At 41.8% G+C, this 26,427-nt stretch overlaps 1 long non-coding RNA gene across 1 annotated transcript in view; it reads right to left on the bottom strand.

The window, feature by feature from the left end:
• LOC139076527 (uncharacterized) overlaps window positions 1-26,427 on the bottom strand; it is a 41,438-nt gene that overhangs the window by 955 nt on the left and 14,056 nt on the right. The window contains exon 4 of the long non-coding RNA XR_011528245.1: window positions 4,716-4,875. This is a non-coding gene — a long non-coding RNA (uncharacterized lncRNA). The remainder of the gene's footprint in view (window positions 1-4,715; window positions 4,876-26,427) is intronic.

Raw genomic sequence — 26,427 nt, 5'->3', positions numbered from 1 at the left:
GAGACAAGGATGAAGCAAGTTGAGAAAGAGTCCTGAAGTCAGTATTTGAACCCCTGCGTGCTAGTCCACCCTGCGGTATTCACTTCGTTCGGTTTGGGTTTGGCATCTGTCACTTGGAAGAAAAGATTTTTCACTATTAGTTTTCACCTGTGGCTCCTTGTAATTCCCCTCATAGCGCCTCACATGCTTTACCAGTAACTGCCTGATTTCTGATTGTATTAGTTTCTTAGGGCTGTCTTGAAGTACCAAAAACCGGATGTCTTAAAACAGCAAATTTATTCCCGGTTATGGAGTCTAGAAATCCCAAATCAGGAGTTGGCAGGGTCATGCCCTCTGAAGGCTCTAGGGGAGAACCTGTCCCAGACCTTTCTCTTAGCTTCCGGTGTTGCCAGCAATCCTTGGTGCTCCTTGGCTTGGAAGTCTATCACTCCAACCTCTGCCTCCATCTTCACATGGTGTTCTCCCTGTGCGTCTTCATATCACCCTCTCTCTGTTGTCTTACTGCGTCTTCAGATGGCACGCTTCTGTGTCAGTGTCTGATACAACCGATGTCCAAATGTTCATATAAGGACAGCTATTGGATCACCCTACCATGGTATGATGTCATTGTAATTGCATCCTAATTACATCTGTGAAGACACCATTTTCAAATAAGGTCACACTCACTGGGACTAGGTGTTAGAACTTTAATATATATCTTTTTGGGAGGCACAATTCAACCCACAATGCTTGTACATATTATCCACTAAATTGTAAGCTGAGATCAGAAACCACATCACCTTCAGAGTTGTCTTCAAGTGCTAGCTCAGTGCCTGCCACACAGAGCTCAAAGTAATGAATTCTCACTGAAACAAAAGGAAGAGAGCATTTCCACAAAGAGGCAAAGGCCAGCAGTGTCAGCTGCTCTCAGAATTTCAAAGACAGCAACTGTAAAGCACACAGAGGACTAAACACCAGAGACTTGGTAAGTGGTGTGGTTTGAGTTAAAGTAATGTCAGTAGCATGAACAGAAGGTGGAAGATGAAAAACTGGATGAAAGCCATTTAAAAGTCTTCTCTTTGAGGTAATAGAAGGATGATGCTGTTGGGGAAGAGCGCAAGGTTGAAGGAAGACACTCTAATGTTCGAATGCGAAAGTAAGGTTTCTGAGAAACTTAAACATCTATGCAAAGAGAAGAGAAAGTAGATGGATGAATGGCCAGCAGATCTTTTTAACATTGGACTTGATTTCTGGAGAGGCTTGGTTGTACCTGCCGCACCAAGGACACAGTTCTGGCAGCTTGAGCACCTGCCCTTTCTTCAGCGATCCTATTATGACGTTCTGTCCTGGGCCTGTCATTAGATGGCTTTTTTTCCTGGGAGTTTCCTTTTTTCTTTTGTTGTTACATGGGATAGGAATGTAGATAGCATTCATTTCCTCCTTTTTTCTTTGTCTCTATATAACTAATATTTAAAAACTTAAATATAATATTCTTCTGTGGCTTTTAGCTGATTATTCCTATTTGTCCTAAGATATGTTCCCCCCATATCTTCTCCTGTGTTTTGTCTTCAAGATGATCCACCGAGACGATTTCCTCTGGGGAGGTTGTCTACTGGACTAATTTGGACCCCTGTCTCATAATCCCAACAACCTTCTGAGGCAACAGTTGGCACATTGGTTCATCAGTTCTGCTTTTGGACCAACTTTCCCTTCCCTTTTTGTGGAATTATATGATCTGAGTTGGAAGGAACTTTGATTGTCTGGGCAAAGATCTTGACCTCATGCCCAAATCCTTCTAGGCTTTTCCTGATATGTGGTTGAACACTTCTGGTGATGGGAATCGCATGTCTTCACATGACGGTTCATTTCTATTTTCAGATGGCTCTAATCCCTAGAAAGTTCTTCCTTATATTGAACTAAAACGAACCTCTCCACAATTTTCACAAGGTGGCTTGACTTCTGGTGCAACATAGAGAACTGAATCCTTCTTAAATCTGACAACTTGAAGTATTTGAAGACAGCTAGCATGGGCCTCTCGAAATCTTCTCTTTCCTGGGCTAAGCAGTCACAATTTGTCAACATCAGGTTTTTGTTTTTTTTTCCCAATTGTTTTTCAAATGTCAACTTTCCTTCTTCACTATCTTGCCTGTATTTCTCTTAAAGCACCACACGTTGTTACATCTTAAAGTATGGGCACCAGAGTTGGAACAAAGCCCTCTGGGTGGTGTTTGATCGGTAAAACGTAGAGCAGAATATCATCTCCATTTTCTATAATGAGAGAAAATTGCTAGCTATTACACTCCTAGGATACCCTTTTTCTTATAAGCTCCTCTCACCAACCTCAGCTCAGCCTTCTCTATTCTTACCTCAATCTTGTTGTCATGATTGATTTCTTCACTCAATATAAATCTATTGAGCATGTTAAGTATTTTGATGCACATTGGGCTTAAAGAATGGGACAAACTTATCTCTGGCATAAAGGAGAGCAGAGTGTAGTTAGAGTAAAATGCAAGGAAACAATATGGAGGGGACAGGTGGATCAGAAGGAGAACTTATTGCATGAGAGGAAGGAAATACATGAAGCTCAGTAGGAATAGAAGATAGGACATTGATGGATTCGTTCATCCAATAAGTGTTGGTGCGAGTGCCAGCTGCTCTTCTCAGCACTGAAGATAGAGTCGTGAACAAAAGTGTGTGCCTTCTCTCACAGAGCTTGCATTCAATAATGGGAGATGGGGAAAAAGCCCAGATAACAAGCAAACGTGTGATAGCCTTCATCTAGAACAGGATTCTGCAGACTATGGCATATTAGTCAACTCTGGCCTGTTGCCTTTTTTTGTAAACAGTTTTACTGGAACAGAGCTATACTCATTTGTGTCATATATTGTCTTTGAGTCCTTCTGTGCTACAACAGAGTGGAATAACTGTATGCACAGATCATATGTCTGAAAATATTTTCCCTTAAGGAAAAGTTTGCTAAATCCTGATCTAGAAAAATAAGTCAGATAAGGGAGGAGAGGTGAGCCCTGAGGAGGGGTGGCAGAGGGAAGGGTTCCTCTTTAGAGATGCTGATAGAGGAACCCATGCTGATGAGCTGACATTTGAGCAGGCATCTGAAGAATTGCTGGAGCCAGCTGTGTAGACAGCTAGGGGAGAATGTTCTAGGCAGAAGGGAAAGCAAGACCAATGGCCCTGAGAAGGGAATCAAGCTGGATGTGTCTCAGAGTGCCTGAAGCTAGTGGAGGGAGGTGAGTAATGGGAGATAAGGCCAGGCACTCAGGGTGTTGTCCGGCCTTGAGGAGAGCATGGCCTTTACTCGTGGGGTCTGGGAAGCTGCAGCAGATTGTGAGCAGAGCAGCAATATCCTTCACCTGCTGCTGCAACAGACCGTAGGGCCAGAGCCAGAGGAAGGTAGAGGAAAGAGAATCGCAAGGGGTTGGGGGCCGGGGCTAGGGTGCCAATGCTGGAAACACCGGCAAGAGGCCAGGTCTCAGAGATTATCTGAGTAGCGTCAACACAATTTCCTGATGACCTGGGTGTGGGGTGAAGGAGGGAGGAGTTGGCGACAACTCCATTTTTAAAGAATTTTTACTAGGCAATTCAAACTTACAAAAGGCTGCAAAATTACTTCAAGGAACACCAGTTCTACCCTTTACATAGATTCTCCTGTCAAAATTCTACCCCATTTGCTTCATTGTCCCCTCTCCCTCTTGATAGATGCATATATGTATATAACATACACACACATACATAATATATGTATAATACACCTACACGTATGTGTGTATGTAACTTGTTCCAAATCATTTGAGAATTACACTTAACATGGCTTTTTACTCCTAAATACATCAGTGTCTTTCCTAAGAACACGGATATTCTCAAAAATAACTTTTTTGCTTCCTTCCTCCCCCTCTATGTATTTATGCATGTATATGTCTAGGTATTTGTTTGAGCAACTCATAGGATGTACTTGCTGATCACTTAAGATGGAGATACGCTAAGGAGAAGCAGAAGTACTCTTGGGTGGCAGGAGGAAATTGGGAGTTTAGTTTTTGACACGTGAAATTTGAGTTGTCTATTAGACACTCAAAATGTAAAATAGGCAACTTGACAAGAGTCTGGGGCTTCCTAACACTTAGATATCAGAGAGGTTAGGAAGAACAAATAAAGGACCCCAAGAGAGAGTGATGTGAAAATGAACATAGAAATAATCCAGTAGCTGAAAGAAGTTGTGGGAATATTGGAGTTTATTTCAGATTGGAATCATTCCAGTGTGTTCTGCTGATACGGAGCAATCTCGGAGAGGGGGAAGTCTTCGATGATGCAGGAGAAAGGAAAGAATCCCTAGGGTGCTGCTCTTGAGTAGATGAGAAGGGATGGGATCTAGTCCCTGCATGGAAGCCTGGGTCTTCTGTGGTCCTAGGAAGTTCTTCCACCATCACAGGCAGGAAAGCAAGGAGGTGGGTGCAGGTGAAGTTGGGAATGTGGTTGAGAGGGTGTGGAAATTCTTTTGTTCTTCCCAGAGAAATCAAAGACTTGCTGAAAGTGAAAATAGAGAAGATAAAATGATACATGTTTGAGGGGAGAGAAGGTGAGGTATAGTCTTTTAGGAGATAGAAAAAGAGATGGACCAGGAAAATATAGGAGGTTGCTCACAGTGCTGAGGGCCCCGGGAACTGAGTGGCCACAACTGAAACCAAAGCCAGTCACCATGCCTGTGTGTATTCTTCACTCACCTTCAGCCATTCTGGAGAAGGAATGAAGTTCACTTGGACTGAACCAGGGTTGGATTTTTGCCAACAAGTATGGAGGACGGCAGGGAGTTCAGGGTTTATTCCAGCAGTGACTATAATGAGGGAGCTGCAATCCAAGCAGAGGAAGGAGAGAAGTGACGACCTAAAGGGGGTGAGGGAGAGGGAAAAGTTGGTGAGATCAGGAGATTATGGACCCTGGTGGGGGTGATGGAATTTTCAAGATGGGCCATTAGAGAGAGGAGTGGAAAGGTAAGAGGTGGTTAGAGTCTGGGCTTCTGCAATTGAGCTCGCATTCAGAGGGGATTGTTGGAGTCACAATGTTGTAAATGCTATAGTGTCATGGATGGTTTTATGGAGGCAAAAGATGTTATGGGCACTCATGGGAACAGACACTATCTAGGCATGATGGGGAAGGGAGCAGTGTCAGAGAAAGCTGTTCAGTGGGGCCCATGTCTGAGCTGAGTCTTGACGCTTGTAATACGCATTTGACCACAAGGTTTTTGTGGATCTTGCTACTACTTCTGAAAGAGTCGAAATTATTTTTTCATCTTATCGAACAGGTTATTTTATTAAACAGTTCATTTCACGATTTTCTTCAGATCTTTTCTTCGGTTTGCTATGTGTTCTAACTTGCAGATTGTTATATTTTATAATATATCTTTATCTCAAGTGTAGCAGTATTTTAGTTTTGTGCACTTATTGTGGAGGAATTACATAATCTAAGGGATCTTTCAGTCATCTCGAAGAATCCTATTTATTTGAATAAAACTCACCATGTCACACAGAGCACTTAACGTGGCATTATGATTACAAATACTAGAAAACTATTTAACAGAAATGTATGACTTTAAAAGCAGAGAAGTAGCTATGCCTCAAACTTGAAACTATTAATGACATTTGACAACTAGGCACATTCTGTCAAAGCCTGATAGTGGCCCTTTGTTCTTCTGTAACTACTACTTAACTAATCTCAAAATTAGAGAGCTTCATGTTATTGTGTTCCACCAGCCCACATAGAACTTTATTTCATAAGACGTCTAGTTGAGAAACTGGGAAAAAAAAAGAGTCAGGCTTGGTTTACTTGGTCAATCCATTTCAGAGAACATAAAAGAATGTTATCATTGATTATAGAGAATAAATACCAGGGGTAAGATTCAATAAATACACATTTACAACCAATTACTTTTAGGTTTTAATTTAATTTGGTTCTTTGCTTGAAGCAAAACTTTGTCCTAACCTAATGGATAGATTCTTCACTTGTGAAACTTTTAATTACTTAGTAGTTCTCTCAGAAGAGAATCAATCCCATGTTTTTTGCCTCATCATAATCCTTGGATAAAGGCAGGCAGGATCCTTCTGAGAGATGAGGCTTTTTGAAGGAAAATGCATATGTAATTGGTTGTGTGGTTTGGATGAGGAGGAAAGAGATTTAAAATTGGTGGGCCTCATTTAAGGTTTAAAATGCAAGTTTTAATCAAGCACAGATCTTAAAAAGCATAAGGGTCACTGCCAATGATTGGTTGTAATATAACTCCGAGTGTATTTCAAGTGTGTTACATTATCTCTGGAGTTCCTTACTTTAGCCAGATTTAATGTAACTTAATGCAGGGGAAAATATCAATTGAAACACGATACATTCAGCTAAGGTATTCTTTGCATAAAAATGGAAACAACACACTGAAATATCCTGATTCTAATTGCCTGTTTTCCCACTAAAATAAATAACCAAGTTTTGTGAAGTTCTTTATTAGTTTATATAATAAGTTATTGTCCACTTTAGAGCAGAAACTGAGTCATCTTTTGCAAATCAACTAAGATACAATTGTTATTTTATTTCCTTTCACAAATCTACAATACCATACATAAAGGATGGCATATTCATAGTTATTTTAAAAGGTCATTTCAAAGTTTGTCTTCAAATAGCTGATTCATAAATCTTATGAATATCATCTATTCAATAAGCATCATGCAATAGACATGCATTGAGCATTTGTATTTCCACATCACGTGCTTGATACTGGGGACCACAAAGTAAGAGCTTTGCCTAAGCGAAACCTGCAGTCTAGAGCAGTGGTTAACTGAGAGTGATTGTCCCCAGGGGCATTCAATAAAGTCTGCAGACAGTTTTGATTGTCATGATGGAGGTAGGCATGTAGTGTGCACAGGTCAGGGATGCTGTGAAACATCTTACAATGCACAGGACAGCCCCCCACAACAAAGGATTATCCAGACTAAAATGCCAACAGTGCCAAGACTGAGACCCTGTAGTCTAGGAGGGTGTAAATTAACAGCTTCAACTCAGTAAAATAAGTGCTAAAACAGAGCTGTCACGTAAGGTGTGCTGTCATAGCTCAGAGGAGGCTGCACCTGATCTTGATGATGGTGGGTGGAGGTGGGGTTGTGTGGAAGGCTTCCTAAACAAAATGCTCTCAGTGGGGGCTTGAATGCTGAGTAGGAATATGCTTGATGGATGAAGATAGGTGGGTTTTCTAATGGAGGAAATCTCATATGCAAAGTCATAGAAGCTAAGATATTCTAGAATGATTGGGGAATAGCATACTTAGTAGAACTGAAGCTTAGATCCACGTGAGAGTGACGTGAATCAAACTTTGAATCCAGGTGAGGGGCTAGATGGTAAAGAGCTTGGTGCTACCTGGTGAAGTTGGATTGTCACCTCTACCAATGGAGAAGCAGTGAAGAATTGTAAGCAGGGCAGTGACCTGATTACATTGAGTCTTAGGTCCTTTTGCCAGTTCTGTGGAACATGGCTTGGGACTGAGATAATTGGAACCAGTTAATTTTCTAGAGCAGGTGAGAAATAGTGAGGTAGATGAGGAATCTTTGAAGATACTTAGGAGGCAGAAATACCAGGTCTTTGTAACGAAGTTACTGTGAGTGAGGAGGAGAGGAGAGTCAGAAACATCCCAGAAGTTTTTGGCTTAAGATGCTGAGTGGATACTGGTGTCATTACATGAAATAAGAAATAAGTGCTGAGAAAGATGGCTAATTCAGGTTTGGACTTGGCGCTGCTACCTCGGGGTCATCGGGTCAGGAATGAAAGGTTGGGGAAAGGAAACTATGGCTGTACTTGTGAGTACTCAGGAGTAACTGTATAAATCTAGAAGGAAAGGGATTCAGTGACAGGAATCTTAAGAGCACAGACTTGAGGCAAGGCAGCCATAGGTGGGTCCACGAAGGAAACAGGATTGACTAGAGGTGAAGAATCAAGGAAGAGTGTTGTTAGTGCTATAGACTGAATGTTTCTGTTCTCACAAAATTCGTATGTTGAACTTAATCCCCAATGTAATTATACTTGGAGATGGGGCCTTTGGTCATAATCATAAATGATTAGGTCATAAGGGAGGAGCCCTCCTGAATGGGTTAGTGCCCTTAGAGAGACCCCTGAGGGCTCTCTTGCCCCCTCTGCTTTGTGAGGACAAAGGTAGAAGACATTCATCTGTGAAGCAGGAAGTATGTCCTCACCAGACACCGAAGCTATCTGGGCCGTGTTCTTGGACTTCCAGCCTCCAGAACTGTGAGAAACTTCTGTTTATACGCCACCCAATCTGGGATTCTGTTATAGCAGCCTGAATGGACTAAGGCAGGGAGTCTAATTAGGACCGTTTCTGGAAGGGTACTCTCATCAGTGTCGAAGATGATAGTGATCAGCTTGCTTGCAGCCCATGGAGTTTGGTGACATAGAGGTCACTGGTCACGTCTGAGAGAACAGTTGTGGTGGTAGGTCATGTCAGATTAAAGGGGGTTAAGGAGGGCCTGGTGGGGCAGGGAACATGAGACAGTGCTCCTTTTAAGGAGACTTGTCCATAAACTGAGAGCTAGAGGAGAAATGGCGATGCTTAAGGCTGGAATTGAAGTGAACATACTTCTCTGCTGAGATGCAAGGCCAGGAGTGTTTTACTATCTCCTCTGATTTTTTTCTATGGTTTTTGATATTGCTATTTTTGAGAGATTATAATTGTTACTAAGACTGTATTGAACCATCAACCTCTGCTAGACATAATACCAAGTGCATGAAAGGATGTGGACTTGATTGAAAACATTCAGCATTTCGGTTTCCTCACAACAAAAGGGGGACATTCCTTTTAGATTAGATGAAGCTCGGGTGGGAAAGCAGTTCATGGTCAGAGACAAGCAGCTGAGAGGAGTGTGGGTGCCGTTTGTTTTCTGTGGGGGGTGGGAAGCACAGAAGGACAAAGAAGTAAACTGTGAATTGCGCTGCAGGCGGCAAGATGGAAAGTACTGTGTTTTAAAACTCTTCCTAGTTTTAGTGACAAAATGAAAAGCAGGAGCCAGACCAGAAAGTAACTTCCTACTTTGCGTGCTGAAGACTCAGTTATAAGCATTTAGTTGGCTGTGGGAATGCTGTCTGATGGGAGGTTCCACTGAAGCATCCTCAACTAAAATGAGAGAGAGATGGTTGCAAAGACCTGTGATAATACGTTCAATGTGCGGCTGTTAAAAAGAATTCGGTGTGACCTCTACGATGTAGTTCTTCATTAGCCATCCTATACCGTTATGCTGCTCATTGTGTTGTTTAAACTTTTGTTAATATTCTTCCACTGACCTTTTAGATTCTAATTACCTGATACAATGTTCTCCCTACCCTCGTAACTCTTCATACTTCACAGCATCCATTGAGGTGCTTGATACTTAACAGGCAGCCAAAAAATGTGTTTTGAAATTGAAGTGAAATATACTCACTAGAATACACCATAAAGGGAGGAGAAGCAATCAGATATGATAAAAATGAATGTATACATCTGGTATTTTTACTGCTATGATTTACTTAAAAGCCTATAAAGCAAGAATCTCTGGACTTTCGGGTCTATTGTCACTAAGCTTCCAACATTCATTTATTGGGCGTGATTTAAATTCTCCAAAGGAAATGGGGAGTTCAGGCTTTATAGAATCCATTACAGATTCAAAGAGTTAACTCTTGCTTTATTACTTATAGCTTCTCCTTAATTGGTTCATCTCTAAAATGGGCAACACACCGCCTGCTTCACAGGGACGATCCAAACGTAAAACAAAAGGAACATTTGTGTGCTTCCTCTGGAGTGAGGGATTGAGGTTGCTTGTTTTGTAGAGTATTTTGGGAAATACTTTAGTGAGAGTGTTTTTGCATATTGATAGAGTGGAGGGACAATGTTGGTGATTCATCATCCTCCTTGGTTGGAAAATAATTATCCTCAGAAGTTATCTATGGTAATAGGCTGAAAAAAAAAATGACTGTTTAGATGTATTGAATACAATGATTTCATTATATCCAGTATCTTAAAATTAGATTGAACCATTTGAAAGCATCATTTTTATAGGTCAAAAGTTGAGTATAGGCAATTTCTTCTGGTTCTACTTCAGACAGAAACTACATTCTTCTAAGAAAAACATTACATTTCAAATTGTGACAGACAAATAGAAAGGATGGGCTCATATGCATTCTCCTGTAAAGCATTTGCCCAAATAGCATCCATCCAACATGGAGATAGGCATTTTTCCTATTGCTTTCAAATACTTGACAGAAATTATAATTCCCCCCCATAAATTGAAGTTATGGGGGCACTTTTTTGAGGAATAGCTAAAGTTGGATCAGATTAGCGTTTTAGAATATACAAGCCAGGCCACAGGCACTGTTTAGCAGAGTTCGTAGAAACCCATGGTGAAGTTTATTTGGATGTTAGAAATGGCTTTAGAGTGATGCCCATTTAAAACAAAAAAAACAAACTCAAATCCTTATCTTAGCAGACACTGTCTCCTTTGAGAAATACTATTATCTTTTATTCACTAAATAGAACAAATCAAGTTCCAAATGCCATATTGAAATCACTGTGCTTTTGTTGTTTTTTATTACAAGAAGAAAAGAGTCTAGTCTTTCTCTTTGCCTTTGAGTGTTTTATAGAGGAAGTCAGGCATTATTTTGTTTATAATTAAAGGCTATGTACTAAAGCACAATTTGAATAAGCAACTTTAATTAATCAAGGAAAAAACCAACAACCTTCTACACCCATGTTTCGGTTTGTAAGAACAAGCAAAAAGGGTTTTCTTTTTTCCCCTTTGAGGTTAGAAGCAGGTCAGGTCAGTAATTGGAGCTGGCTAGTCATCAGCTGGTTTGACCTGCTAGGCTAGAATTTTCTTTACTACGGGAAAGTGTAATCAGAAAACCAGATGTATCCCCATCCTGAGACTGGAGCATAATGAAAAGCAGGCAGTTCATTTATTTTCTCCAAGCCTTTCAGATCTTCATTCAGCCATTGGGGCTTGACTCTGCACCGGGCTGAGGAACTACAGTGGGAGGCATTATTTAACTGCATCACAGTCCAGAGATGTAGAAACTGAGATTCAAATGTTCACTGTCTCGAATCTCTTATTTCCTTCAAAAGTTGATAGCTATTTTGTGCTTTTTGCCTGAAAACAAGGGACAAGCTAGAGATTTCCAATAAATAAAGCTAGGAGCCTGTCCATTATAGGTTTATTGTTATATAGATTATGTATCCTACAGATTATGTATCCAGTGATTGGGGCGGGGGGATGGGAGAGCATGCGCCTCTGAGTGAGTGGCAGGGAGGGTCACGTGCAGTTTGAACAAGCATAGTCGATATAACTGTTTCATAACACAAATCTACCTTACTCTGTACACTTACTTGTCCTACTTTTATCCTAAAGCTTCCCATGTGTTTCCCAACTCCATTCCCTATTAAAATTCATGTGTGTATCCTAGTTTTCATAAAAAGAGGTCATCTAAAAGTTAATGTTTAACAAAATTTTTGTAGGTACAGTCTTGCATATCCTGATACTGTTGGAATGTTTTATAAACAGGTTTGAACTGTTTTTTGGACATTAACTGTTCAAAGGCTCTCTAATAAAGTAACAACTATATTTATTGGAAGCACAAATGAATAAAGAAAAGCATTCAATTTATGAAGCGATTAGTCTATAGGGAGACGTTTCAAAGACCAAAATTAAGGAGGATTCCTCACCACAAAGTGCAGAAGGGACTCCCCTTTAGACTTCTGAAGGGCTTTATCATGTGGGGTGAAAGGGTCAGCACTGTTCTTTTCCTCCCCCAAATAATCTACAAGGAAGTTAGGTCAGAAAAGGATCTGAAGACTCAAGATACTTAAGTATCATACATTTGAGTCAAACTGGAATTAAGCCGAGGAGGAAAGAAATCTGGGATTCTTTAGTTTCTGATTGTAATTTAGTGAAGGTGTTGAAGGAAATAAGTAAAGCCTGGTGGAATCTATTCTTTTATGTGGCTTGGATATGGTTTAAAGAATTGAGAGGAAGATGGGGTATAGAAATTCAAATAAGAGATCTGTGAAAGCGGTTGCCGAAAACATGTATTCTCTTTGAATTCTTACGCATTGCAAATATTTAGTTATTGAAATACTTTAAGCTCAGTGAGTAAATTTATTTGTACCTACAGTAGATATCTCAAACTCTTCAAGATCAGCTATCTCACCCTTTCAAACATCTTGTCCCAGGAACCATTCCTGGAAACGCAGAAGAGAAACTGAAGTGTGTTGAAGCAACTCCATTCTTCCCAGCTTTCTGGAGTCACAAGGCTGGTTGCTTTTCCCCAGATCCGAGATAGGAGAGGGAGTTCTCTTAGGAGGCTTTAAGATTTTAGGCATAAAAATGATTTATGCTAGATTGGATTATGACAGTGTAGGATTGTATCCTATGAAGCTGTTCTACTGTAGGGAAAAAAAATGGAGGTAGTTTGAATTGGTGTTCTCCACGTGGCTTAGGCATTTGGAATGAAGAGGAGAAGAGAGAGGAAGCATTCCAGCTGGATTTTTGGTAATGTCCACCCTCCTTGCTTCTGAGCAAGTGTAAGCTGCTCCCACAGAACACCACTTTCTCAACCTGACCTTTTCTCAGCTTCCCTTCCTCTTTCCCTCTCTTATTGTTAATATTTTCAAGTCCTCCACCCTCCAAGGCTTTTCAATACTTAAAACCATAGACAGCTGGGAAGGAATGGGTAAAGATTTCAGTAATTGTGGTTGGGAATCACTTATTAATTTAAGGACCTGGGTAAGTAAGTAAGTTGCCTGTGTGGTGAAACTGGCTTATTCCAGGGAAACAGTTCAGTTAATATGTTTGGGTTTACCCTCTGGAATTTAAAAAAGTCAACAATTTCCCAGAATGAATTTCTTTGTACTTTTTTACTTGGAACACTGGTTTGACTGCTGAACAAATTCCCTTTTTTGGCTTGGCAAAAGTACGTTAAAGAAAAGAAAATGAAAGGACAGGGAGAGAACAAAATAGCTATGAACAAAGGCAGGATGCTGGAAGGAGCTTCGGGTATAATTCTCATTTTCTGCAGATCTTTCCCCGGCTCATTCTCTGTCCTGAATCATGTCTCTTCTCGGATTGGCCTTAGGGAAGATGGTCATCCCAGGAAACTTGTCTCTAATCTTCTGAGCATCTGTGTTGCTCCTCACACAGGTGCGACCCCTCTCCCCTCTCTGGACCTAAGCTCCAAATAGTTCCTATTTCTTTGTATCTTTCTCATCCCCATCAAAAAGATACCCGTCCTGTGCAGCATCCCCTCAAGGTCCTGCTTCCTAAGGTGACCACTAAAACCTGATAGACTCATTCAGGCTAATGTGGTCATAGAAAACTAGATCCCTGACTCGGATCTAACCCGAAGGAAAACTCACAATGGAGGGCTTTTTAAGCTTTGGTCAAAGGAGTGAAAACTGTCCTGTAAGCCCTGTGACTTTGTGATGTTCCTCAAGTTCTGTCCTACAGACTACTAGCTTGAGCCACCATGATTTTAATTCAGTTTGCCCTTTTAAAGTTATTTCCTTCTTTCCTAATATATCTTCATCCCACTAACTAGAGTGCAACTTTAAAAGCACATGAAAAATACGAGAGTAAGTCATATAAAATTTTATATCTAAAAATGCTTATTCCACTTAATGTAGATTTGAGGTCTCTAAAATATTATGGCAGATGTATACATCGGACATTTAAAAGGAAAACTAAGCTCTACTTCTTAGAGAAACATGAACTGAATTGTGTTGAGAATTAAATCTAGGCAGATCTTTCAGTTTTGCCTTCTGAAAATGTTTCAAATATCTCAACAAAATGTTTTATCTCAACTGCAAGTACATTGTAACTTCTGTCAACCACGTTAGGATAATATTCTTAAGAATGTAAATTCTTGGGTTTTTAAAGTAATTCTGCATCAATGTATGTGTTTAGAACTAAGAATATCTGGGAAATTACTATAAATTGAAATGATGATTAAGTAGAAATAAAGATGAGGGGGGAAAAGACCCATGATTCAACGTTATAATGATGTGTGACTGAATTTTTGTTAATTTCGTGTAGGATTAATTCTTAACAGTTTATGAAAATGACGTCTTAATGTCTCGTACACGGAAACTAATCAACAAAGTTCTTTACTGTAATATTGATGTATAGTAACTAAAAATATAAACTTCTGACCAAAGGGTATTTAATTTGAGTGTAAAGTTCTCATTTAAAGCCTGTGCACAGACGAGTAAAGATAAGTCACAGTCAGATTCTAGAATTTATGACCACCTTGGGTAATAAATTGGAGATGGCAGTTGCTCTCTCTAATTGGAAATGTAGTTACTTATACTATTTCTGCAAGAAGAATGAGAAAGTAAAATAGAATTGTTTGGGTTTCACTTCTGAGTCAACATAGATGGCTCTCATTTGCTGAAGATGAGTGATGAGAAATAGCACTAGTATCATTAGCATTTGAGTGTAATTATGTATTTTTAATAAAGTTATAATCTTATATGTAACCGTATAAATTAATATATAATTTATGCAATATACAAGTAGAGAAAAGGGTATCATATTACTGTCAAAGGAAAAGGTATAATACCACAAAGCAAATGATTAATGGTTTTGATATATGCAAGATAAACATGGAAATTAGAAAAGAGAAAGTAAATATAAAAAGAATGAGGAAGGCATTGCTGCACACTAAGTAGCTTAAGAAATTTGAGAGTACTGAAAGTGAAGTTCCATTGAGTTTTCTCCATTGAAGTTTTTTCCTTAGAAGGAGGATATTAATATTCACTATATTTACTTAGTTGATGTCTGATACTTAGCTGCTTCTATTAACACCACTTCTGGTTCAGGAGACTTGATGTTTTTAATTATATTGCAATTGATATTTGTGTTCTTTCTTTCGCTTGTCACCCACTCCTCAGGACTCTGCTCCCCATAAAACCACAGAGGGGAAAATGCAATGGAGAATATGAGAACAGTTGAGTCGGGAGCCACTGTGGCTGCTCTCCAGAGCTCTGATGTAGGGACTATGGAACCCCGTGTGGAATGGCAGGCCGGTATATTGTTTTAGCAGTCATGAGGCAACAGGCTGACTAGTTAATTTCACCAACCTCAGAGCACAATGTAGCTTAACAAATAACCAATGGAAAAGTCTTTGTAAATATTATTGATTGCATTGTCACATGTTTGCACTGGGATTTATTGAAGCACAGATTTAGAAAGCATTACATGGAATTGTCATAAATTTTGAGTTTATAGGACTTGGTAAGAGCAATATGTCTAATGTATCTTTTTGGCACAGAGGCATTACATGGTTCAATATTGAAGCTTATTTTAATGTTTCAAGGTGTCAATATCTTCTGTTTTGCTAAGCAGGTAGGTAGGTGTATGGAACATATAGCGCAATGAGGAGGATACAAATGGATGAGTTAAATAGTTAATCTATCATGTGTGTCTTTGTAATGTGGGTAGACTCTTAAGTATTTCTAAACAAAACTTCAAAACTTATCCATGCAGATAAGTACTGTCCTTCAAACACCTTCCTTGAGATTTAGAATTTGTTTAATGATGTTACTTAAATCTCTTGGAATTGACTTCAGAGTCACTTTATGAACTAAATAACATAATGCCTGTATTTCTTTTTGAGTACAGCACTTATTTCAACCAAGTAGCACTGCACAGCTTGATTACTCACCCTTAGTCAACAGACTTGCCTCTGTATGGCCGTTGTGTGTGTGTGTGTGTGTTTTTTTTTCCCCCTTCCAGAAATAAAACCCACAAAGTGTGAAGATTGTCCACCACTGACAATATTCCAAAGAAAGGCTTAGGAAATGATTCAAAAGAAGAATGCCAAACATGGAAATGCTTTTGAGTAATGGCAGCATCATGGGGATGACACTGTCATGAAGCCATAGTGGGAATGTGCAGGCAGCTGACAGGCCAGGTCTGCTGGGATAGGATGGGGATTTTTCTCCAAAAACTTAGGGAGACTAGAGCAGCAGAGGGGTGTGGTCCCCATTGCCTCTTAAGCCAGTGCCCAGCAATCTGGCACGGCCAGACATCAGACCCCAGTGCAGGGGTGCTAGAGGAGGGACCCCAACATTGGACAGCATGATTGAGGATGCCCCAGTCCCTCTACTGGTGTGAATAGGGCACTGAAGCTCAGGACTTGTAGTGGCAGAAACTGTGGTTTGAGCTGCTAGCTCAGCCCTTGACCCTGAGTGATTCCTAAGCACTGGTCCATGCTGACTTGCAGGGGGCTCGCTAAGAGGCTGTTCTGCAGGGAGTCGGTATCCAACCTTCCCTCCTCTTAGCTCTGTCCTAAGTGACTACTTTGAAGGCGACGGCATGGGCTTATCTAGTAACTAGATTGAGCGGTAAGTCCTGGATCTAACTATGCACAGAACTCTGACCTTGGAGAAGTCACTTTACCAGCCTGAGCTGCAGTTCTATACTCTGTAATACCACCAACCCAGTCCTAGAATTCTTTCCTTTTGCAATGTCAAACTCTCTGTGTGACTAAGTACCTAAGGACTCTTCATACCATCGCTCATTATTTCAGAAACTCATGTGAGGGGAGAAAAAGCCTTAGCTTTAGTACAGCACCTCATATATCATTTACCTAAATGATAAATACCCAGAACATGTAAGATCAACCTAGTAAAACCAGAGCACATTTTACTGTTGTGCATTGTGGTAGCAATTTTAAATTTCATAGGAGCTTGCTTTCATTTTATTTTTTTAAATAAATTCCTATCTCATAATCCCTTTAGGTTATCAAATAGTCAAAAAAAAGTATTCATAAAAGCTCCTGGTGGGCCTAAATGAGTTACAGGCACATCTTACATGTGTATACTCTGGTCAGACGAGCTTTCTTCTCAGCGTTTCAATTTTAATAAGTCTTTTATGGAGCTCGCTTTGTATGCGGCAACTTTCTCCACACGTCATGTGGATTAGGATTTCTTTTTTGAAATATGCCTGGATTGCACACCCTGACATGCTTATAAACTAAATGCAGAAATGGCACTGCAGAAATAATTATTTCACGCACAGCATCCGCAACTTATTTCCACTGTTTGACCTCGCACACATTGTTCTCATTTCCACTCTTCACAAGACATTTGTTCTTTTCACTGTTCTCTACTTTAAGTAGATGAGGTTCATCTGGTTTGTTGATGTTACGAGATCTGGAATTCCCGTGTGAATGGCTCTGAAATCATATGGGAGCACTTTACACCGTGTCTTTGCCTGATGCGGCACTACCTTGTATCATCTAGAATGAGTTAACATGATATTAAATTACTCCTTTTTATGTCATTCACATTTTTTATTCTTTGAGGACTTTTGTCTTCCTATTTGTGAAGGGTGCAACTATGACACTGAAAGAGGAAACCTTGTAGCATTTATTTGGAGCTTGACCTTTATATCAAACTATGTAGATCAGTGTATTGACTTCAGGTTTGGGAGAAGGGATGCTGAAAAGCGGAGTTAGAGGACGTTCCGTTATTTCGTTTGATCCATCTAGTCAGGTTCCTTTTAAACCTGTTGATCTACCTTACCTCTCAGAAAATGGCCTGAGCCTTGCCAAACAGTGTCAACTGACTTTTCTAGAACATTAACTCTGCCTAAGATAATGTGGGTCAGGGATTCTTTATGTGAAAACAAGCAGATTATCTTGGTTAAGCTCTTATTTTAACTAATTACAACCTAGTAAAGTTAAAGATCACCACAACTTCATTCAAGAGCCAAATTATTAAAACTGCCCTCGTTTTACTTTTCTTATTAAAAATCTGTGTTCAGTAAAATATGCAAAGGCTGGAGCACTGGTTCTCAGACCCAAGTGTGAGCAATCCCGTGGAGAGCTGGTGACCAGGCTGCGTGTCCTGCCCCCAGGGTCTGATTCTAGGGGGCGGGGCTGGAACTTGGCAAGTCTAAGGAGTTCCCAGGTGAGGCCATGCTGCTGGTCTGGAGCTCACACTGGTAAAACCACTGAGGTGGACTGAAGGGGAGAAAGGGAAAACTGAAGGGCAGGCTAACCCTAGCTCTATGTGAATAGATGTAAAAATGACAATATAACTTAAAATAAGACTTAAGATTCAAAAACGCCAGAAGCTGGGTTCAAATCTAAATCAGAATGCGAGGATACAGTTCTAAAAAAACTACAAGCACTTGAGCGTAGACTCTCCCTGTTACTTCCTTCCCCATAATCACTCGTACTCACAGACCCTGGTCAGAATCCTCCAGGACCAGAGATTCTGAGAGTTGGAAAAGACTGTGGAGCAAAACATTTTAGCAAGCCTAACTGGAGGGCAAATGAGTGTCTTCCGAGGAAGGAACATGGGCTAGGATCCAGCACGCAAGGCTTTGAGCCTCTACTCTGCACTTAATTTCTGAAGTCTTTAAATTAGAGGACACAGTAAGACACTCCCAGCTTCCTTTGGAAAGGAAGGAAATATACTTGTCCTTTGTTCAGCTGTGATATCAACACCTAACGAAGCCAAGGCTAGATAAGCAAAATGACCATCTGATGGAAGCTACAGGGCTACTGAGCCTGCAGAACAGAGCTCTAAACCAGAATAAATTCATATCCATATCTAGAGGAAAGTGTTTCTGCTAGACAACTGGTGAGTCTGATGGACTCAGAGTCTCACATGCTTATGTCGATAGCACCCCTCCAGAGAAGAGTGGTATACTGGCTGAGAAACTTTCAAGTGTCCTTTTCCACTGGTAAGTGTCCCAGGGGCAATGCTGATGGAAGCGGCCTTAGCCAAGAAGCCTCCAGCGTTGTGATCCTAATGGAAGAGGTCATCTCTTCTTGCAAGTGCACATCTTGATGCATCTTCGCCTGATACCATTAAAATGCCCAATTCTTCTAACCCCGTGGTTCTGAGTCTGTGCTCACAGCAACATTCTAATCAGGATCTGGCTTTCCCTGGGTAGGTCTGCCAACTTCAAGTATTTTGGTTTCTGCAGCAGTAAGTTCTCATAGTTAATGAGTAAGCTGGCTTATTATAGTGAGCTGAGCACACAGCTCTACCCGGTCCGAGTGCAGTCAATCTCCTTGGTACTTCAGTGAGGAGCTCCTGACTATGACTTGATTTGTCCTATAGCTTAAGCTTAGGGACCAAATGTGCTGGTCATGCTGAGTCTGTGTGGCAGTTTTATTTCTCTGAAATTATTAAATTGGCATTCTTGCTTTATACTTTAGTCTAATGAGCTTGGAAAATGTGCTTCTGCCCCTGAGTAGCTGCTTGTAAAGCTAAGGGCCAAACCTCGGACCGTGGTAAGTCCTCCGAGCCCTTAATGCCATGTGTGGGGCCCTTGGGAGCCAGACCACTGGGCTTGGTCCTCGGTGGCACTAACTAGACATGACTGCGTGGTAAGAATCAGCATTTAGTTGTCTACATATACTAGCTGTTGTTAGAGTACAAATTACTCCACTCTCTTGGAAGTCTCACATAATAGGTCTGATGTCTGTTCTGACTTGGAATTTAATAAACTTCGTAATCTACTGCAGGTTTTGGTTAAAAACCTCAAGGGAGAAAATGCCCATAATTAAGACATTACAGATTTCTGCCTCCATGTGACTTACACTTACTGACCGTTTGCACTGGAGTTTACTGCCATTGTCCCCTCATCCACAAAAGCATTTCCTTTGCCTTTAGCAATTCCTACATCTCCGTTTGTTTTGTCTCCATTTCTTCTCCCCTCCTTCATGAGGATGTGACCTGTTCAGTCACACAGGGCCCCCCTCTCAGAGAGCCCTAAGCTTCGCTTAATGCTCTGCCATCACTTTCCTGAAATGCTTAGTATTTCTTGCATGAGGGGCTGCACTGGGCCCTATAAACGGCCACCTATGTGCTGATGACTTCAAACTCTGTATCTTGACTCCAAAAGTCACCCTTAACCTCCAGATGTCATCTATATAACCTAAAGGCCATCACCATCAGGATGGTAACATTTCATAACTGAAAGCACTATCTTCCTTTCTTGAGCTCAAGAAGGCATTTCCCAGCTCAAATGAAGGAGCTCTCACGTATTCAGAATTCAAACCGGAAACCTTGAGTGTTCCCTCACTCCTTCCTTTCCAGCCCGGCAGTTAGTCACTAAGTCAGATAACCCATCCTCCTAACAAACCCTTATTTATGGCCTCTCTTCCCTTCCTGCTGTCCATGTATAACATTTCCCTGTGTCTGTGTCCTCCTCAGTAGTTGCCTGTCCCAGGTGTTCTGTTCCTCCCACCCACATCACCCTACTGACTTCTCAAAAAGGCATCTCTGGCAACATCCCTCTCCTGTTTAAAATGCATCAAGATAAAGTCCCTATGCTTTTCATGGCACACAAAAATGTCCATTTGTAATCGTTGCCTCTAATTATAGCTTAATCCTTTCACACAGTGCGCTCAGCTTGAGCTATACCAAACTGGTGGTACATTTTCTAACACTTCCAAAGTTTCCATGCTCCTGTGGTGGTTGGCCTTTGCAAGAGCTGCTCCTACGGCCTGGGATGTCTACTGCCTTTCAACTGCATAGTGTTAGACATTTTTATCAAGATGAAGCCTAGATATGGCTTTGTAACCATCTGACCTCTCCTAGGGGGTCAGAGATGTGTCTCTCAGCCTGGGCTCTCCACCTTCAAGATTTCATTAGGGCCTGATCTCATTGAACTAAATCTTGTCTTCCTCCCTAGGAGGTGACATCCTTTAAAGCAGACAGTTCGAGTCATTCAGCTTATCAAGTGCCATTATGTCGTAGGTGCTTGAGAACTATTTGTGGACTGAAGGAAGAACCTGTGGCTACAGCAGTGGTTGTCTGCCATTATACTGGGAAAAGCTTGTACAGTGGGGGAGCCAACTGCACCTTGAACACCGGCTCTTCCACTTTGTAACTGATCTTGGACTCAGTGCATTGCTCTGTGCCTAAGCATTGTCTTCTGTAAAATGGGTACAACAGCAATATCCACATCGAGGGGTTGTTGTGAGGATTAAACAAAATCAGACAGGTGAATGCTGAGAATGATATCTAGGACTTAGCTAATATTTATGGTGTGTTTACTATCATTATGACTTGTAGACATTCCCACGGAGAGATTACAGTCATTTAATTCAATAAGTATCTGTGGGAAAATGTTGTGTGTAATACTAGATACAAAGGAAGACACTGAATAAATCTTATACTCTGTTCCTGTTCTCAGGAACGTCGGGTTTTTTCCCATAATCGAATGTATTTGCAATGGCACCATTTGAGAATGGCAATTCATGAATTCACTCCTTCCCTCATCTATTCCACAAATACCTGTTGAGCACACAGTATATGACAGAAACTGGTTTAGGTGCTGGGTAGAGAGCCGGGCATCAGCCCAACAGGGTCCATGCTGTTGTGGGCAGAGGCTTATATTCTAGTGGAGAGAAAGCATGGTTTTATTAAAATGAGCAGTAAGTCCAATAAGAAAAAGGGGTGAAAAAGCAAATGCTGGAGGATTCACACTCGTTCTGGTCCTGGAATGGTGAGCCTGTTGTGGGCAAGGAGCCCCTCTGAGAGGCTGCTTGCTCCCTGGGGGCAGACACAATGTCTTACATTTCTGGGTGCCCCACTGCAATGTCCAGACTGTCCTCGTACTCCAAAGAGAAGGATGAATTTAAAAGTATTGCAAATGAGGCAGGAAGAACGGAGAGCAAGATGAGCAAAAACTCAGAAACGGTCATGGGCTTGGTGTGTGTTTCTAACTTCAGCCCTGTCATCACAGAGAATCTAGATCTCCACAAAGTGGGAGGGCACTTGGTCCCTTTTCCTGCCTGAGTCTCCAGGACCTAAAACTCTATCTGGAACCAGTAGCCGTTAGAATTACAATTTGTTGACTGAATGAACGGAAGAAGGAGCTTTGAAAGTTAGTTTGAAGAATTTGGAGTGTTTCCTTAGTCAGTGCCATTAAGACGTCTTGAATAGCAGAGGGACAGAACAGATGCAGGATTTTAATTAGACCAACCCCGAGGAGGTGTAAAGAATGGATTCACAGGGAGAGACCGGGGCAGGAAGACCAATGGTGTGGAAACTGACGGTAATTCTAGTAGGAGCAGAGGGCTAGGATGGGGGTAGATGCAGGGGAATGATGGGGAAAGGTGGATAAAAGACATATTTTAAATGCAAATGCCTGTGGTCTGATTACACCAGACCAAGAAAACCAAGTTTAAAAGAGCAGCAAGGCTGGAGACAGGCAGCGTCAAGGTGTGTGCTGAGGGAAAGGCCGTGGAACTGTCGTGGTGAAAGATGGGAGGCAGGTCTCCACTACTGATGACACCCGCACTGCTTGGTGGTTCTGTTGGAGGCCATGAGCTGGGGTGATGCCATGTGCCTGGCCTGGTGTGTGCGGCGGGGCTGTGCTGGTGGATTGAGATGGTGCCCTTGTCTCTTGGTCATGGTCAGTGCTCTGATTGGAGGTATGCAGGTCCTACTGGGGCGAATACTTCTACCCTTATCCCCACCTGTACCCGTGTCCTAACTTTCCCTCAGCTGTTTGCTCAAGGAGCACAGGTCACTTTCTCCACTCTTTGTTCTGAAAAGAAACTAATAACATGTCTGTACTAATACGTGAAAAATATATCTGTCTTGTCCAGTACTGACGTATGGGGATAGTTGGAAAAGGAGAAAAGAATGGCACATTGAAGATAGACTACTATAAAGCCATTTGGATACAGGATGGCTTGAAAGAACAAACCAACCAACATATGAAAGGCATGGAGTTTTGATTTTCTTCACTGGGAGAAGGATCAGGGTCTGGCTGCAATAGAACAGCAGTGAATGGGAGTGGGTGTTTTATGTACTCATGTTGTGGGCTGAATGTTTGTCTCCCCCAGCCCTCCCAAATCTATGTCGAAGCCCTAACCACCAATGGGACTGTATTTGGAGATGAGACCTTGGCCAGGTAATTAGGGTTAGATGAAGTCTTGAGGGTGGGGCCCTCATGATGGGATTAGTGGCCTTTCAAGAAGAAGAGGGAATGGAGGAAAGACCATGGGAAGGTGTAGGGAGAAGCCAGCTGTTACAAGCCAGGAAGGGAGTCCTCACTATAACCCAACCATGCTGGCTCCCCGGTCTCAGACTTCCAGCCTCTAGAACTCGGAGAAAGCAAACTTTTGTTTAAGTTGCTCAATCTGAGTGACCGTGCTATTTTGTTAGGCGGGCTGAGTAGACTAAGACACATGTCATCAGTAAGAGTTATACAAGCTAATGATACTAATCTGCCTAAAGGAAATCATATTCTAAAAGTAGACAATGGTACAGTGCCCAGTATGTACACACATTTGACATCCTCTTGAAAGTATCTGAAAATTTTCTACTGAATTATCCCAAATGGCGGAGGAAGTTGTGTACGCATTTATCCATTCAACAACTATCTGGTGCCCTCTGAGTGAGGTAACATGCCAGGCCTTGGGGATACATCATGGGCAAAACAAACCTTGTCAAACTTATAGTCAAATGAGCAGAGGTCATAGCCCAAAGGAGCATGATGTTTCTTTGAAGTATGAGCTTCCTTTTATAAATTCACAAATATAAAGTACATCTGTGCTTGCTTTAAAACAAGCATCATGTATACTTGGAGTGACTCTCAGTCCACAAACTCAACTTATGCAAGAAAGAAAGAACACTTGATTTTCTGTAAACTAATTTTAGGGCCTCTTGTTGCGTGGCTGGCAGGATCTCTTGACCTCAGTGTCTGATTTCCCCTCCCACCTTTCTAGACCCATATCAAGGGAATTTGAGGAGGGTTGGGTGGGGGACCATGTATGAATCGATTTCTGCCATCTATCCTGAGGGTGATTGTGCCCCCATGCCAGATCCAGCTGACTTTGGGGCTCCTGTGTCATACATTTGGTGCACAGGCATCTTCCCCAGGCTGCCCTTGGTGTCGTCTCCCTGGAACCATCTCGAGTGGTTTGCCCCCTGGGCTCTCACCAGCTCCACCCTTCTGCCTCTGACAAGCATCCAGGATCCATAAAGCTCTGTCTTACCAGCCTCCTCCTAGCCAGCCTGGAGAATCTCTAATCTCAAGAAAATCTTTCTTCATGCGTTGTTGTAAGGAGATTTTTGCCTCCATTGATTGTTAGGCATTTTTGGAAACAAAATGCTTGGTTTTTGCTAGACTTTGACCTTGTGTAGCCCTTGAAAAAATAGACTCAGTCCACAATACAGAGTTGGTGAGAAGAAAAGAGATCTCTAATATACAGGGAGAAAACAAAATACAAGTTAACGTCTTATTTAAAAAAATCCCAGGGCCGGCCCCGTGGCTGAGTGGTTAAGTCCATGTGCTCTGCTTCCGTGGCCCAGGGTTTCACCAGTTCGGATCCTGGGGGTGGACATGGCACCGCTCATCAGGCCACTTTGAGGTGGCGTCCCACACAGCACAACCAGAGGCACTCACAACCAGAATATACAACTATGTACTGGGAGGCTTTGGGGAGAAGAATAAAAAAAAAGAGAGAGAGATTGGCAACAGCTCAGGTGCCAATCTTTAAAAAAAGAAAAAAAAAAAAAATCCCAACACAGGCCAGCCGGTGGCTGAGTGGTCAAAGTTCCATGTGCTCTGCTTTGGCAGCCTGGGTGGGTTTGGATCCCAGGTGTGGGCCTACTCCACTCATCAGCCATGCTGTGGAGACTTCCCACATACAAAATAGAGGAAGATTAGCACAGATGTTAGCTCAGGGCTAATCTTCTTCAAGCAAAAAAAGGAAGATTGGTAACGGATGTTAGCTTAGGGCTAATCTTCCACACCAAAAAAAAAAAAAAAAAAAAATCCCCAAACAAATGTTTTTCTCCTAATATCTTCCAGAAAGCTGTATCATGTTATCATGTTTAGCTTGTGACTTTGATCTCTCTCATGTACAAATAATTCAATTTTTCACACTGAAATATTTACTGACCACCTCTTATGTGCCAGGGACTGTTCTAGTCATTCTGAATATTGTGGTAGAAAAGCCCACATCCCACGAGGTTTATAGTCTGGAGCTGAGCGATGGACTGAATGAGGACAGGCTGGTTGAGGTGATCTCAGTTCTAATGTCATCACCTGGTGACTTGAACTTTCAAGCTTCTCTGAGGTTGAGCAGAAAGCCAAGCACAGTCTACTCGGCTGATTTTTTTCAGCCAGTTAATGAGATTTTGAGTAGTACAAGGATTAGTTGGTCACCCAACATTAGTAATAAAATTAAATCTGAAGAGGGGTCAGGCCATAGACCGCTTAAAAAAGAAAAACACATTTTTGGTTAGTTATTAGAATTTCTGTGAAATAACAGGAAAATATTTGAGTCCCAGAGAATTGTCTGTTTTCCTTTTTTCCCCCCCCACCCTGGGGGCCACCTACTTCAGTTTCCATTTTGCAGTGTTTGTGAAGCAGTTAGGTTATGCGTTGCTAATGCACCAAACATAGCTTTAAATAAAACAACAAGGAACGTCTGAAAGGCACTGAATACAAAAATAAAATATTCTTCGTCTGCCCTTTGTGTAGATGTGCTTGGCCACCGAGGGAAACGGACTTTAAAATTAGATCTGCTTAGAAACTCAAAGAAATAAAGTTCTTTCTCTCCTGAAATGGAGAAGTAAAAATCTAGGCCATGCTAAGCTGGCATGGAGTGGGGGGCGGGGAGGACAGGAGGTAACGAGTGTGACAGGCAGTTGGTCATGGCAACAGCAGAGGAATCCCCACCCCAGGGTGTGTGGTTCACAAATAAAAGTGCTGCCCTGGAGTCTTCAAGGGGGAAAGTCTGGCCTTTTATCTTCTGCGAGTTCCCCAGGCACTGGGGAGGCCAAACAAAAGACTGGCTTTTTTCTGTGCTTACCCAGTCTCGCTAGAAAGGGCACTTTCTTCAAATCTCTTTCGCTTCCTGCCTACCCCTCCCACCCCGCCCCCATGCTGTTAGTCTATGTGCCCCCCTCTCCCGGGCGCCCAGCGCATCACGCAGGGCCTCCCTTAGCGCATCCCTGCGTACAGCCTCAGCTTCTGGATTACGGTTACTCGTCCATTTTAAGTCAGTCTCTAAGCTTTAACGAGGAATTTGCTGGTGGGCTGGCAGGACCCTCCTCCATACCCTGCTGTGACCCCACCAGGGACGGGGTTGGGAGGTGGGGCATGTGGGGCTCATTTACTCTGATGGGTTCCCATTTTTGCCTTTTCTGTGGCAGGGAACACACCGTTTAGAAAGAGAAGCACTGAGATGGGGTTAAAAAAGAACACAAAGATAAGATCCCTAAAAACTGAGGTGGAACGTCTAATCTAACTCCTGTCTAAGGATATTGAGGTCCTTGGACTTTGTCACCACTGCTGGGTGATCCTCCTTAAGTGCCCAGTTTGCTTTTGATAAGCTTCAAGTGCATTGTCCTGTTTGAAGGATATCATCAATTTAAAA

Source organism: Equus przewalskii, chromosome 16, assembly GCF_037783145.1.
Source record: "Equus przewalskii isolate Varuska chromosome 16, EquPr2, whole genome shotgun sequence".
NCBI classification, from domain to species: domain Eukaryota; kingdom Metazoa; phylum Chordata; class Mammalia; order Perissodactyla; family Equidae; genus Equus; species Equus przewalskii.
Note: the sequence above shows the minus strand (reverse complement) of the source record. Positions and strands in the feature narration are given on the sequence as shown.